Raw genomic sequence first — 15,521 nt, 5'->3', positions numbered from 1 at the left:
ATTGCGGTTCCACCATTGCAGGACATGACAAATTCGGCGGCAGCTGCAGAATCAGCATGCTCCTCACACTTTGCTCGAGCGGATCTAATGAGTGGTTTTGGCAAGACAGAAGGCCCACCGGGTGTCAGGCTGGCACAAAGCCCCTTCTATCTCATTCCTTTTTAGGATGGTTTCGCCCCCTCCGCCTCCTCTTATTTCATAACAAGCAGCAAGCAGCTTGTGATGGAGAAGGCTGGGCGAGGGCCGGAATGGGAGGCAGGGAGGGATGGCCAATGACTCATGCTTATTAAGGAGCCACTCTCCTCCCGCAATCTCTTGCCCTTGCACCTCCTAATTCTCCATCATAACTAATTAGAGAAAACACCCAGAGGACAGAAGTCAAGGACTGTCTCCAAAAAAACCGCAAACGGAGGGGAAGAATGAAAAGTGTTAAGGGCTTCCTCCTTTGTATCATTATCCTGCAGCTGCTCACACAGGGCGGCTAGTGCAGAGGAGAAGGGCAAGGAGAGGGAACAAGTTTCTAGTCCTCGGTGAGGAATGGAAAAATGGTAACAAAAGTCTGAGAGCCAAAACAAGGTCAGTCCAATACATTTTCCTGCCTGAGGCAAAAGACAAAATAGCGCATGGAGACAGGCACACACACACACACACACACAAACACACAGTAGTGAATTCTACTTCAGTGCTAGCAGTGGGGCACCACACTGCCCCTGAAGGGGGTCGGTAGGACTTGTAAGGTCAGAGAACAAGATGCATGACACACAGCTCTCTTTTCCCACAGAAGGGTATGGTCAGGAAGCTCAGGGTCACCAGCACTTCCCAGCATATGTCACCTGAGGCAGTGGCCTTGCTCTGCCTAATGGTTGGGCCGACCCTAAGCTAGAGAACACTTATTATGTGGTCTCGTTAGATTCTCATCCTGTCCTCACTGTTGGCATTTCCAATCTGAGTATTTCTTTATTTCTTTATTTTGTATGTGCCTGATCCCACCTTTCCAACGCATTTGCAACACTCAGTACAGCTTACAAGAATAAAACAACCCATTGAAAAGAATACAAAACCAACACCACAGAATGGAAAACAGTCTCAGAAGATTTAAATATTCAATGATGGGAAAGGGCTCTGGCTGAGTAGTACTGTAAGCATCTGTTTTTGGATGCAGGCAGTCTCAAGTTGAATTCCAGAGAGTTGGTAGGGGATCCCTCACAGAGCTACAGCTCCTATCACCCTTAACTAACTACAGTTCCCAGGATTATTTGTGCTTTTAAATGTATGGTGTGGATGTGGCCTTTGGCAGAGGGCTACAACCAGGATGTAGCTAACCAAAGCGGAATTTCCAGAAGGAAGAAAGCAGGTTCCTTGCCAAATGAGGTGTGGAGGATGCTACAACGAACAGGGCCTTTTCAGTGGTGGTGCCCCAACTCTGAATATGTCCCCCTAGATACTCACCTAGCGCATCCACTATGGAGGATAAGGCCACAATGGCTGTGTTCCACCTCCAGTGTTCCACCTCCAGTGTTGTAGATAGTATGTATCTGAATACCTCGATTCTTGTTGAGAATCACAAGTGGGGAAAGCACATCTTGAACTCGGGCCCTGCTTGCAGGTTTCTCACAAGCAGCTGTTGGGAAACTTGAGAACAGGATGCTGGACTAGATGGGTCATTGGCCTGATCCAGCTAGGCTCTCCTTATGTTCCTAAACCTAGGAAGAAAAGGCATACATTTGGGAATGAGTTGTCAAAACGGTGGGATTCATACTCATGCTTCGATCTTGCAATAATTTAACTCATCCCTATCTTGCATATAGAAAGGCCTGTTCATCATTCTCTTTACAGCCAGAATGCAGAACCAGTGGCTTCTGCAGGTGCTGCTGAACTACAACTCCCATCATCCTTGGACATTGGCCACACTGCCTGGGGCTGATGGGAGTTGGGAGTCCGACAACATCTGGAACTTACTCAAACGTGAGTGTGCATAGAAATACAGCCTAAAGTGTCTATAAACACTGATTATTATTATTATTATTATTATTATTCCAGTTATTTTAATATTAGCAAGCAGCACTCAAAAGAGAGGGTTCTTGGGTCCATTATTCAATCAAAGCCATACAGCAAAGAGGAACGGAAGTAAAGCTGGTTGTTGTGTGTTTCACACACATCCGCAGAACCTCCCAGAAAATGCAGACTATTAAGAAGTCATGGCTGATTAATTCTTCAGTTGGATATTCGGGAGATCACTGTATTCAGCATCCTTCATGCTTGTCAGCCAAACTGAATGACTGGTGGAAAAGAGATGAGCAGTCATTTTTTTTTAGAAGGACTCGAACAATGTCCATAGAATTTGGACCCTAGTTAAATAAATTTTTAAAAGTGAAACAGCATTGGACTATAAATTCCACCATATTGCCTCCCAATACGGAGTACTGGTATTCCCTGATTAATCCCTATATATTATGTGTCTGTCCAAGCTATCGCCTGGTGTGTGTGTGTGTCAGTTGACGAGTGTATCTTGTTCTTATTGACTGATTCATTGCATTTATAACGAACCATTTTTCTTTTGGCCAAGGAGCTCAAGGCGGCATATGTGCTTCCCACGCTCCTCGATCAATCCCCACAACAACCCTGTGAGGTGGTTGGGCTGAGAGGCAGTGACTGTGCCCAAGGTCACCCAGTGAGTTTCATGGCACAGTGGGGATTTGAACCCTGGTCTCCCAGGGCCTAGTCCAGCAGTCTAACCACTACACCATGCTGATTCTCATTTAGCGCTAAGTGGATGACAGAGAAGAAGCTGGAGAACAAGGCTGGGGAAGCTCAAGCACAGGAGCTGAATGCAGTATCCCCAGTCTCTCTACCCCCCCCCAATGCTCCTCAGGCCACACCACATCCCTCAACAGCATTGCTCCACCCTCACCTGGAGTGCTTCTGTCTGATTGCAATGTATCCTTGGACTGTTACCATGTCTCTAGCTTGTCTGCATGGAGAATAGAGAGACGTAAGCAATTGGGGGGAGGTGATGTTTGCATGGCTGAAATGTTCCCCAATAAAAAAAGTTAAGAGGCAAACCCATTGATCTGCCCATTTTGGCCTCTGACTGGTCACACTACTGGTTTGGAGTCCTCAGAAGGTTGCCTCCATGCAGAATACATCCTCTGGGCTGAAATCAAGATTCCTGGCTCTTATCATGAAACCTTCTTTAATCCCAGGTGCCTTTGTGTGTCAACAGAGCTTCCCCAGTTTCTGACTGGCTAGAATTTTCATCTGTCTATCTTGGTGGTGCTAAGTCTTGAGCTACTTTTTTTTACAGGTTTTCCTTGGCTTCCATCGCTGCCTTCTTGACTTCTGTCCTGATGCCTGCCTGAAGTAACACTTGGAATTGTTTCTGCTTGCTGGCTGGGCTTCTCGTGGCGTCCAGAGTTGACATTCTCTACCCTTGTGGTTCCATTGATTTACTTGCTCATTGGTGAGGGTCATTTGAGGTAACAGGAGAATAAGAATTCCCAGTTGTGTGGAGCCATCTTCTCCAGTAGACTCCAAGCAACAAGGACTCAACACTAGCCTCAAGCAGCTTCCTATTTTGGAGGAGATGGAGCTAACTGAGGCTGAAGGCACGGTATAAAGCACACACTTTGCCTGAAAGAATTCTGGGCACTGTAGTTTGTTAAGGGCTACTGGGAATTGTAACCCTGTGAGAGATAAACTACAGTGCCCAGAATTCTTTGAGGGAAAGAATGTGTTTCAAATTTGCACACAGCCTTAGGCTGCTGTTCATAGGTCCGAAAGGTCTTTTTTCCTTTCGTAAAGGAAATGAAAAGAAGATATTGTTGAGTGCCTGCAGATCTGACCCTCTCAACACTGCTCCCTGGGTAAGCAACTTCCATGGATAAATTGCCAGTTGGGCATCTTATGCAAATTTGTGCTTGTTCATCCTGGTTTGCTTGACATTGTAAATGTCTTGATGGTCCACAGAGGTCAAAAAAGCATAATCAGCCCATTGCATCTCACAGTTTGCTTTATGGCCCTTAGTCATAGCTGGTTTCACTTCAGTGATTCCCCCCATCTCTCTTTTAACTGGGCTAATTATTCCCCCCACCCCCAACTGCCCCCTGGTTGTCTCTGACCTTACATATCAGTCTCTTAGAAGTTACTTTTCATTTGTGTTCCTAGTTATCAATTCAGTGGCTTCCTGCCTGCTTTAAGGAAACCCTTGTCCTTACTTTCAGAGCCTTTGATGGACTTTTCAGGAGAAAGGCCCTTAGCTCAGTGGTAGAGCATCTGCTTTGTATGCAGAAGGTCCCAGGTTCAATCCCTGGCATCTCCAGGTAAGGACTGGGAGAGAGAACTCTGCCTGAGACCCAACTTACAACTTGTTGGAGTTTAGTAAGTATTGAATCAGGGTGCAGGAATAAATAGCCTGGTAAGACTCATTGTTGAAAGGATGTAAGAAAAGTCAGGTTTATTAATGCTAGGTTATTGAAGCCATTCTGAGCACATGCTGTCTGAGTAGGACCTGTCTGATTAGGAAGGTCTTATCCTGATGGTGGAAGGATAGCAAAGAGGGAGCCAGTCTAACCTCTCTTGGGAGGGAATTCCACAAAATGGGAGTCTTCTGCTTCTTCAAGCAACTCTACCCTTCCTGCTCTTTGTGCCTCCACTGCCTCCATCAACATTCGCATGGTGCCATCTTTCTTAATTCTAGTCCCTCCTGAAATTTCCACTTTTCCACAAACACTATTACAAAATTCCTGCAGGAACACACCAAAACCTCAGAAGAGCCTGAAGAAGGCTCAGCTTGCAACAGGAAGTGCTCATGTTCCTTCCTCTCCAGCAGGATCCAATGACTAGCCTGGGTGGGGAGAGTCACTCACCATGATTTGGACAACAGAGACGTTCACGAACAAGTCTGCATGATGCCGTCTCTCTTAAGTGGCTTCAACCCCTGTTGAAACCAGTTTGTCCTTGCAGCCTTGGATACATTGTTTTTCTCTTGTACTCTTGTATTCATTCTCTGTGATGGCTGTATGCTGCAAAGCAGTCTATAAATCATGCTGTGAAGCATTTTCTATTTTTTAATAATAATAATGATAGTAATAATAATAATAATATGATCCCATAACTTCTCCGCGACCCTTCCCCTCTGCACGGAGGTGGGACCAATTCAAATGGTCCGCCCCGCCACTTAATGGATCCAAATGATTTCCAGAGAGTGGTAGGGGATGCTTTATCCCATGTTGATGGCCTTTCAGCTGATTCCCTGGTGACCTGTTGGAATATGGAGTTAACCAGGGCTATTGACTGTCTGGCTCCGAAGCACCCTCTCCGATTGCATGGAGCCCAGACAGCCCCGTGGTGTCCCCCAGAGCTGAGGGTGATGAAACAATCGCTGAGACGGCTGGAGCGCCAGTGGTGGAAAACTCACTCTGAATCGGACCGGACACGGGCTAGAGCTCAATGTTGAGGCTACCAAGTGGCGATGGCGATGGCGAAGAAGACTTTCTTCATCGCCTCTATTGCATCTGCAGAAAATAGTAGCAGGAGACTCTTTCAGGTGGTTTGCAATTTAACAGAACCACCTTTACCATCGGGGCCTTGTAAAGACCCCAAGATCTCCTGCAATGATTTTGCAAAGTTTTTTTGCAGATAAAGTCACTCAGATTCGGAAGGAGGTAGACACCACCGTGGGAGCAGGACCGCGGCGGAAGAGTGCTGGAGCTCTGTCTGGTCGAGTTGCATGGAATCAATTTCAATCCATTACCCCCGAGGATGTGGACAGGCTGCTTGGACGCGTGAAACCAACCACCTGTCTCCTTGATCCTTGCCCATCCTGGCTAATAAAAGCAAGCCGGGAAGAGCTGGGTGATGGGCTCTGTGGGGTGGTGAATGTTTCTCTCTGCGAGGGAGCATTCCCAGACCCATTGAAAGAGGCATTCATTAAACCGCTTCTTAAAAAAACACCTTTAGACAATATGGCCAACTATCGCCCAGTTTCAAATCTCCCATTCTTGGGCAAGGTGATTGAGTGGGTGGTTGCTGAACAACTCCAGGCACGCCTGGAAGAAGCGGACCATTTGGATCTCTTCCAGTCGGGATTCAGGCCTCATCATGGGACTGAAACTGCCTTGGTCGTGCTGGTTGATGATCTCCGGCGGGCTAGGGACAAAAGTGAGAGCTGTTTCCTAGTTCTTCTAGATCTCTCAGCGGCGTTAACACCATCGACCATAACATCCTTCTGGCCCATCTAAAGGGGTTGGGAGTTGGGGGCACTGTTATACAGTGGTTCCGCTCCTTCCTCCTGGGCCGTGTCCAGAAAGTGGTGGTGGGGGATGAGTGTTCAGACCCCTGGGCTCTCACTTGTGGGGTGCCTCAAGGTTCTGTCTTCTCCCCAATGCTTTTTAACATCTACATGCAGCCGATGGGAGAGATCATCGGGGGGTTTGGGCTGGGTGTTCATCAGTATGCGGATGATACCCAGCTCTACCTCTCTTTCAAATCAGAACCAGGGAAGGCGGTGAAGGTCCAGTGTGAGTGCCTGGAGGTGGTTGACAGTTGGGTGGTGGCTAATGGATTGAGGTTGAATCCTGACAAGACAGAAGTACTGTTTGTGGGGGACAGGAGGCGGGCGGGTGAGGTCCTGGATGGGGTAACTGTGCCCCTGCAGGACCAGGTGCGCAGCATGGGAGTCATTTTGGACTCACATCTGTCCATGGAGGCACAGGTCAGTTCTGTATACAGGGCAGCTGTCTACCAGCTCCATCTGGTACGCAGGCTGAGACCCTACCTGCCTGCAGACTGTCTAGCCAGAGTGGTGCATGCTCTAGTTATCTCCCGCTTGGACTACTGCAATGCGCTCTACGTGGGGCTACCTTTGAAGGTGACTCAGAAACTACAACTAATCCAGAATGCGGCAGCTAGACTGGTGACTGGGAGTGGCCGCCGAGACCACATAACACCGGTCTTGAAAGATCTACATTGGCTCCCAGTACGTTTCTGAGCACAATTCAAAGTGTTAAAGCCCTAAATGGCTTCGGTCCAGTATACCTGAAGGAGCGTCTCCACCTCCATCATTCTGCCTGGACACTGAGGTCCAGCACCGAGGGCCTTCTGGTGGTTCCCTCATTGCGAGAAGTCAAGTTGCAGGGAACTAGACAGAGGGCCTTCTTGGTGGTGGCACCTGCCCTGTGGAATGCCCTTCCATCGGAGGTCAAGGAGATAAACAACTACCAGACTTTTAGAAGACATCTGAAGGCAGCCCTGTTCAGGGAGGCTTTTAATGTTTAATAGATTATTGTGTTTTATTTTTCTGTTGGAAGCCGCCCAGAGTGGCTGGGGAAACCCAGCCAGATGGGCGGGGTATAAATAATAATAATAATAATAATAATAATAATAAATTATTATTATTATTATTATTATTATTAGTCATGTAAATAAGGTCACATCCATACCATAGACTGGTTTAACAAACAATCCCTCTTCCCAAAGAACCCTGGGAATTGTAGTTCTTTGAGAGGGCTAGCAAACAATCCCCAGCAGTTCCCAGGATTCAGTAGGGGCAGGGTGGGGGAGAGAACCATGACTTAAAAGTGGCACAAAATCATGATAAATGCATTGTGTGGCTGAGGCTTCCCTTTAAATATGTAAACATTATAAGAGCGTATTTGTTCTCTTTTAAAAGGCTACTTCTGCTCCAAAGTCACCCTATCATTCTTCGCCACTCTTCGCTGATCTGAGTTCCTTTCCACAAATTCCCAGTTTCTTTTACAGCTTTGTAGCTTCCAAACCCCCAGTTATGTTTCTTTCCCATCCTGCTGAACTGTCAAGTGCAAATTGCTTGAGGGGCTTTCTGTATATCAGATGATCGCTGGGAACTCCTTTTGCTATTTGCTAACTTGTAGCCTATTTGTTTAGAATTTCTTTTCCAGAGACTTGCTTTGCAAGCGCCCCTGATAAGGTTAGTGGTGGAGCGAACCAGAAGCGTGAAGTGCACACATATTTCCCACCACTTGACAATTTTCATGACAGTCAGTGGTTCCAAATTTCCCCTGCGATGCAAGCTAACAGCCAGGTATTTGTAGAAATCTCATTCGTCTGTGTAAGTATTGGTTTAGCTATTGATACACACTTGGCTTACATTGTTCATTCTGGCCTATATCTTGACATCATTCCCCTGACTTCTGTCGCAATGTGAATAGAGAAAGTATTTCTCCCTCTCTCATAACACTAGACATCCCATGAAGCTGAATGTTGGACGATTCGGGACAGAGGGAAGGGGGAGGGAAAGGATTTATTTATGCATGGTTAGACAATGGAACTCCCTCCAACAGGAGGCACTGATGGCCACCAACTTGGATGGCTTTAAAAGAGGATTAGACAATTTCATGGAGGAGAGGGGTATCAATGTCTAATCACTATGATGACTATGCTCTGCTGCCACAATTGGAGGCAGGAAATGCTTCTGAATTCCAGTTACAGGTAGGTAGCCGTGTTGGTCTGGTGTAGTCGAAACAAAATAAATGTTTCCCCCTTCCAGTAGCACCTTAGAGACCAAGTAAGTTTGTCATCGGTATGAGCCCATCAGCTCTCTATATCGGACAAACAGGTCAAACCCCATGCCAAAGGATACATGGACATAAATCTGACATCAGGAATCACAAGACAGAGAAACCAGTAGGAGAACACTTCAATCTCCCAGGACATTCTATACAAGATCTCAAAGTAGCTGTCTTATTACAAAAGAATTTCAGAAATAGACTGGAAAGAGAAGTTGCTGAACTGCAATTTACCACCAAACCTAAACCATGGAGAGACCTGGTCTGAATAAAGACATTGGATTCTTATCTCATTATACATGATAAAGCTATCTTTAGCCCTCTCACCCCTTGCTTTTCCCGTGGGACCAATTTACAGTCGTAAATTCTTCCTGCAATACCAAATGCGGTCATAAACAGTCCAGTTTCCCACCACCCTTTTAAGTGGTGCCCCTCCCCACCCTCTCACTATATGTGGGGATCTGGTGACTTCTGTTTCAGTGTGTCTGAAGAAGTGTGTATGCACACGAAAGCTCATACCAATGACAAACTTAGTTGGTCTCTGGTACTACTGGAAGAATTTTTTTAAAAAAACAAAATTTTGTTCTGATTTCCAGTTGCTGGGAACCACAGGAGGGGAGAGTGCTTGTGTTTGAATCCTGCATAGTAATTCACAGCGGATGCCAAGTCTATCCACTGAAACACATGGGTTTTTGTGGGTAAATCATTTGTATAGATCAACGGTGAGGCAAACCTACCATCCTTCAGTCAACAGGAGCACTCAGAGCAGGTTTTTCTCAGAAGTTATGAGAGCCCTGGAGGAAGCAAAGGAGGCTTTGCTTTGTGGATGTGAACAGGCTGAGATTTCAGACAGGAGCCTGACAATTGAGCCTTGCGGATTTTTAAAATCCTTGCACGTTGACATCTCCCCTCGTTTAACTCTCTCCGCTTAATATCTGAACAGCTTTCTTACATCCTGTTCTCCAACATGGTAAAAAAAAAAGGGCCTTGTTTTCATTTGCGAGCTCTCTGTTTGGGTGAGCCCCCAGTAATCTGTTTCATCACACAGCTTTTACGGCCATCTGCTTGCACGGCTGGATTTTGGATTTCCTCGCGTATCTGCAGGAGTTTGTTGACATTATTTCTCCTGATTTGTCTACTTTTCCTACACACTCTCCTGGGTTCCCCTCCTTTCTTTTGTGGTGGTTGCTGTTCCATTCATTCAGCTGCCAGCAATTCCATCTTGGATGCTCCCAATTTACTCTCTGCAAATGGGAGGTTCTTTGGGGAATGGGGAAACCCAGCGAGATGGGTGGGGTATAAATAATAAATATTTATTTATTTATTTATACCCCACCCATCTCGCTGGGTTTCCCCAGCCACCCTGGGCGGCTTCCAACAGAAAAATAAAATAATCGATTAAACATTAAAAGCCTCCCTAAACAGGGCTGCCTTCAAATGTCCTCTAAAAGTCTGGTAGTTATTTCTCTTTTTGACATCTGGTGGGAGGGCGTTCCACAGGACAGGTGCCACTACCGAGAAGGCCCTCTGCCTGGTTCCCTGTAACTTGGCTTCTCGCAGCGAGGGAACCACCAGAAGGCCCTCGGCACTGGACCTTAGTGTCCGCGCAGAGCGATGGAGGTGGAGACGCTCCTTCAGGTATACTGGACCGAGGCCGTTTAGGGCTTTAAAGGTCAGCACCAACACTTTGAATTGTGCTTGGTGAAGAAGAGCACCAGGCATTTTTTTACGAGATGCAAACCTTGGTTGGGATGAGCGGTGATGAGTGCAAGGCCACATACCCCCCCCCAAAAAGCCACACCTCTCATCAGCAGTGCTTTGCACCCTCCATGGGTGTTTATGCCTGGCTGGAATATGTCCTTGATCACTGATACTGCCTTTTGCTTGCCTAGGTAGAGGGGTGTGTAACAAACTTCAGATTGACATGATCCTTCAGGGGATGTCAGGGCTGTTTAAAGTGGTGTGATACTGCTTTGAATGTAAAGTGCTGATGGGGCCTATGTGAAATCCACAATACAGAACTTTGGAGATCACCACCACTCATTTCTCACCATGGTGAAACTTTTAAACTTATTATTTCCTCTGCTCCCTGCTCCTATTCATATGCATGCAACTTCATCTCTGTGCAATACTTTTCTTTTCTTTTAAGCGCTGTCAGTTATCTGAACTTTTGAAATTTATGTTAAATGTTTTGACAGTCTTCTAGACTACAGGGGGAAAACTTAAACTGCAATCTATTCATATTTTTGTTTGTTTGCTTCCTTGCCAAAACAACAACAAAAACACCATTCTGCACCCATCTGAAAGAAGCAGCAAAGATCACTAAAAATGGCTTTCAACCTTTTAAAATTCCAGAGTAAGTGCAATGCTTAATCTTTGCCCCCCCCCCACTTTTTTGCACAAAATTACATTCACTCACTTGGCATCTCTCAGAACAACAGAATTCTGTCACCTAATAATACTCTGCTATTCCTGTCATTCCAAAATGATCCCAGATGGACATATCAAATCAGCTCCCAGCCTTTCCTTGCTTCATTTATATTCTTTAATAAGTGAATATTGGACATCAGTCAGTGCTTCCTGTCAGATCCGTTTGTCTGCTGTTTTTAATGCTGTTTCAGAACCCAGAGAGAAATCTCTCTTTGAACTGTCAGTATGTGAATGCCCTCCCCCTCCCCCGTACCAAAAAAACAAGAACAAAAGCAGTTTACCCAACACTCTAAAAGGCAGCACAATTAAAACATCACACTTATTTTAGCCCCTTTTCTCCCTACGTAAGGTGATTTAAAATATAAGAACTGCTTCATAAAAGAAAACCTTATAGAATTATCCCAATCACCTTTTCATCAATAAAGGCCAAATGACCTGGTGACAAGAGGCAAAGGTGTATTTTCCTGTGTCCACCGCAGTCACACATAAAGTAGGGGAGATGGAGTCTTAGGCCACACCACAGTGCATATTTAAAGTTCTACGATATAACATTTTAAACAGTCATTGCTTCCCTCAAAGAATTCTGGGAGCTGTGGTTTGTTAAGGGTGCTGAGAGTTACGAGGAGACCTCTGTTCCAATCCCAGAGCTACAATTCTCAGAGTGGTTAAACAATTGATCCCTCCACACAGAGATTTACAAGTGGGGCAGGAGGTTTAAGCAATGTTTCCCCATTTACCCTGCAACCAACTGTTAACTTCTGCTCATATGCAAGTTGGCTTGGGCTGCTTTTGATTAAAAAAAAACTGCAGTGTCAAGGAATCATGGAGTCTACATAGTGAATAGTTTGTGCCTATCTTTATCAGATCTGTGTGTGTGTGTGTGTGTTGGTGCTGAAGAGAGCAGAGCCTTTGCAAATGGTTTCTTAACCACTGGTGAGACCCTGACGCTTTTTCCACATTTTTCCTCCTTAGCAATGTCCAAGGCTCTTTCATTTCACACTCCGGGCTCTTCCTCTGTGAAATTGAGACTTGTGCACATGACAGTTCCCATGAAGACAGATCACCCCCCAGCACAAGGTCAGCCTTCCACGAGCCTCTGATTCTTGGCAGATGCATCAGTCAAAAGCGACAGCCGACAATCACTTTAGAGTCTCTCAGCTACCTAGTTTGTCAAGGCTCCCCGCCCTGCCCCCCTGAGTTGCATATTAGCCTTTTCAAGGCATTTCTGAAAACACAAACACATGCATGCTGTTGGAACAGACACAGGCTTAATCATTGATTTGCTTATTACATTTATGCCCCACCTTTTTCTCCAAGGAGCTCAAGGTGGTGTACATCGTTCTCCCTCCTCTCCATTTTATCCTCACAACAATTCTCTGGTTAGCCTGAGAGGCATACTCACCCTGTGGGCTTAATGGCTGAGTGGGGATTCGAACCCTAGCCTCCCAAGGCCTAGTCTGACATGCTGATCACTATGCCACGCTGGCTCTCATGCATTGATTCAGGCTCCTTGAGGATTCTGCATAGCAGGGAAGACAACACTGCAAGAAAGTGGGTGTCAGAGAATGAGACTCTCTCAGGCAGGACAGAGACAGAGACAGTGGAAGAACAGAGAGAGTTCCTTAGAGAATTTGACCTTTGCAGAGGACGCAGGTGGCGCTGTGGTCTAAACCACTGAGCCTAGGGCTTGCCGATCAGAAGGTCGGCGGTTTGAATCCCCGCAACGGGTTGAGCTCCCATTGCTCGGTCCCAGCTCCTGCCAACCTAGCAGTTTGAAAGCACGTCAAATTGCAAGTAGATAAATAGGTACCACTTCGGCGGGAAGGTAAACGGTGTTTCCTTCTGGTTCGCCAGAAGCGGCTTAGTCATGCTAGCCACATGACCTGGAAGCTGTCTGCAGACAAACGCCGGCTCCCTCGGCCTATAGAGTGAGATGAGCGCCACAACCCCAGAGTTGTCCGCGACTGGACCTAACGGTCAGGGGTACGTTTACCTTTACACACAGAGGAAAGCGGAGAGACACAGAGAGCAGGAATACAGCTGCAGAACTCAGATAGTGACGCAGACACAGAAATAGTGGGAGTGCAATCTCCAAGATCTCGTAGAATCACGAGATTAAAAAAGAAGCGTGAAACTAATCGGAAGAGAAGGTGGCATTTTTCCTGTTGGGGAAAAAGGGGGCGGAGCTTAGTTCAGGCAACTGTACCATCGGAAGAAGACTGAAATTAGCTGAGCTCCAACCGGGGCTTTTTAAAGTCCCAATAAATCTGAAATAATTAACTGCCAGAGCTGTCTCGTGTGTGTGGGAGAGACCCAAGTCTGATAGTCGGACAGTTGCTGAAAATGGCAGGCTTGTGTTATTTATCCTTGCCCCTTCCACAACATCCAGTTCAATCTATCCCATGTTTTGACATCCTTTTACTGGCCAAATTCAGATGATCACATCTCAGATTAATAAGGTGAAATATGCACAAGCCTTTGGGTGGTGCATGTAGCCCCTTTGCTTCTCCCTCCTTTTGTTTGAGCCAGCAATGAAACCAAGCAGTCTTCAGCTAACCATTGTTTCCTGTGTGGTGCATGTCCAGGAAGCTAGGGTTTTAGAACAAAAATATGAAAACATGGTTTGAAGTTGGTAAAATATCCTGGCTTGTTCTAAAACTGGTAACTGTCGTTTCCCAGTTCTGATGAAATGGGAATCTGTAATTAATTTGAGAATTCCTGGTTTAATTATGGGACATTGGAGAGAGTAGGAAAGCACACAGGGAAAAGGCTCACAATTCAGTCTAACTCTGCATTTTTCTGCCCTCTGTGTCTTTTTGTTTTTTTGCAGCAAGGTAGGTGTCCTGTTTCTGAGGGAAAGTTCTGAGCACTGCCAGATTTTATTTTGTCTTTTTGAGTTTCTTACTTTCACCCAAACTGAAACCCAGCCAACCTTCAAACTTTGCACTTCTCTGAATTTTATAGTACAGTTTTCCAGCCAAGTAATGTGAGCAAAAATCTATATACTAAAGTGTGCATAGGAATGCATATATTAGTAAAAACAACATTAAAAATGCATTATATGAGGAGAAATTGTATTTTTATTCATTTTAAGTATAAACATACAACATACATCTAAAAACACATACACATAAAAACATAGAAACCGTATACAACAATACAACAATAAACAACAAAATTCCAAAAATATAACAATAATAAAGAAAATAGAAAAGAAAAAGAAAAATTTCATACTTATAATTCTCATTTCTTAACATTCTGACTTCCTCAAGTCCCCCCTTACTGTGTTTCACTGTAAATCATCTTTAGTATTTTCTATATCATGCTTTCAATCAACTTTTCTAATTTTTTATCATTCTTTTCAAATATTCTTACTTAACACTTATACCTATAAATCCTAAAATGCTGAACATATTTCTCTCTACAGCCTATATCAACTTCCACATCTGTGTATCTTAGCCAACATCAGGAGAAGTTTTCACTAAATGTTGTTGGGTTTTCATGAGGATTTTGAAAAAGAAAGCACAAGCTGTAGGTGGAGAACTCAAGTTAAGAGTGGGAAAATGAGAAACTGTCAGAAAACGAATTTGGCAGATTCACTCATCCCCACAGGTGACCTACTGTGATTGAACCTATTGCTTTCCAAAGGAATGCTGCAGCAGGAGGGGAGATGTTTGATTCCCAGAAGACCAGTTCTGGATAAATACATAAGTCAAAGGATTAAGTATTTAACATTTGCATTTCATTGTATGCCCTGACTGAGTTAGTTTCCTTGTAGTACTGAGCAGAATGAAGTCCAATGATTCAATACACTTAATCATTTAATGGAATGTCCCAGTCTTTGAATGTTGAGGGGGAAAAACAGCAATGCTCTAAATGTGTAGATGTAATTAGCTGTTCTGTTCTAAGACAAATCCTTCATAATCCTATGGCATGCAGTGAGTGAAAGATGGGATTTGCTGGGTTACACGCCTTCTGAAACAGAGCTAATTTGTGCTGGTTACACTAATTTGACTTATCCTTGTAAGACATTCCTACAACACGTGAGTGCCGTTTGTAGACTTTCAAAGGGCCCTGATTAATTTTCAGCTGGAGCATGTTGCAACAACAAATTGATTATCAACATGGGGAAGCGTGTAGTGGATTGGGAAAAAGACTCCAGGGAACAAAATCTTAATGGGAGGAGAATATTTATAAATTGGCTAAAAGTAAGAGGACAATGCTGTGCGGCAAATGCAGAAGTAAATAATAATAATAATAATAATAATAATAATAATAATGTATGTATTTATTTATTTATACATACCCTGCCCATCTGGCTGGGTTTCCCCAGCCACTCTGGGCGGCTTCCAGCAGAAATATTAAAATACAAAAATTTATTAAACATTAAAATCTTCCCTAAACAGGGCTGCCTTCAGATGTCCTCTAAAAGTCTGGTAGTTGTTTTTCTCTTTGGCATCTGGTGGGAGGGCATTCCACAGGGCGGGTGCCACTACCGAGAAGGCCCTCTGCCTGGTTCCCTGTAACTTGGCTTCTCGCAGCGAGGGA

At 45.0% G+C, this 15,521-nt stretch overlaps 1 non-coding gene across 1 annotated transcript; it reads left to right on the top strand.

Moving 5' to 3' along the window:
* The first annotated feature begins 4,247 nt into the window (after positions 1 to 4,247).
* TRNAT-UGU (transfer RNA threonine (anticodon UGU)) lies at positions 4,248 to 4,318 on the top strand. The gene has a single exon. It is a non-coding gene; the product is annotated as a tRNA-Thr (tRNA).
* Positions 4,319 to 15,521: the final 11,203 nt, after the last annotated feature.

This window comes from Zootoca vivipara, chromosome 6 (assembly GCF_963506605.1).
Source record: "Zootoca vivipara chromosome 6, rZooViv1.1, whole genome shotgun sequence".
In the NCBI taxonomy this organism is placed as follows: Eukaryota; Metazoa; Chordata; class Lepidosauria; order Squamata; family Lacertidae; genus Zootoca; species Zootoca vivipara.
Note: the sequence above shows the minus strand (reverse complement) of the source record. Positions and strands in the feature narration are given on the sequence as shown.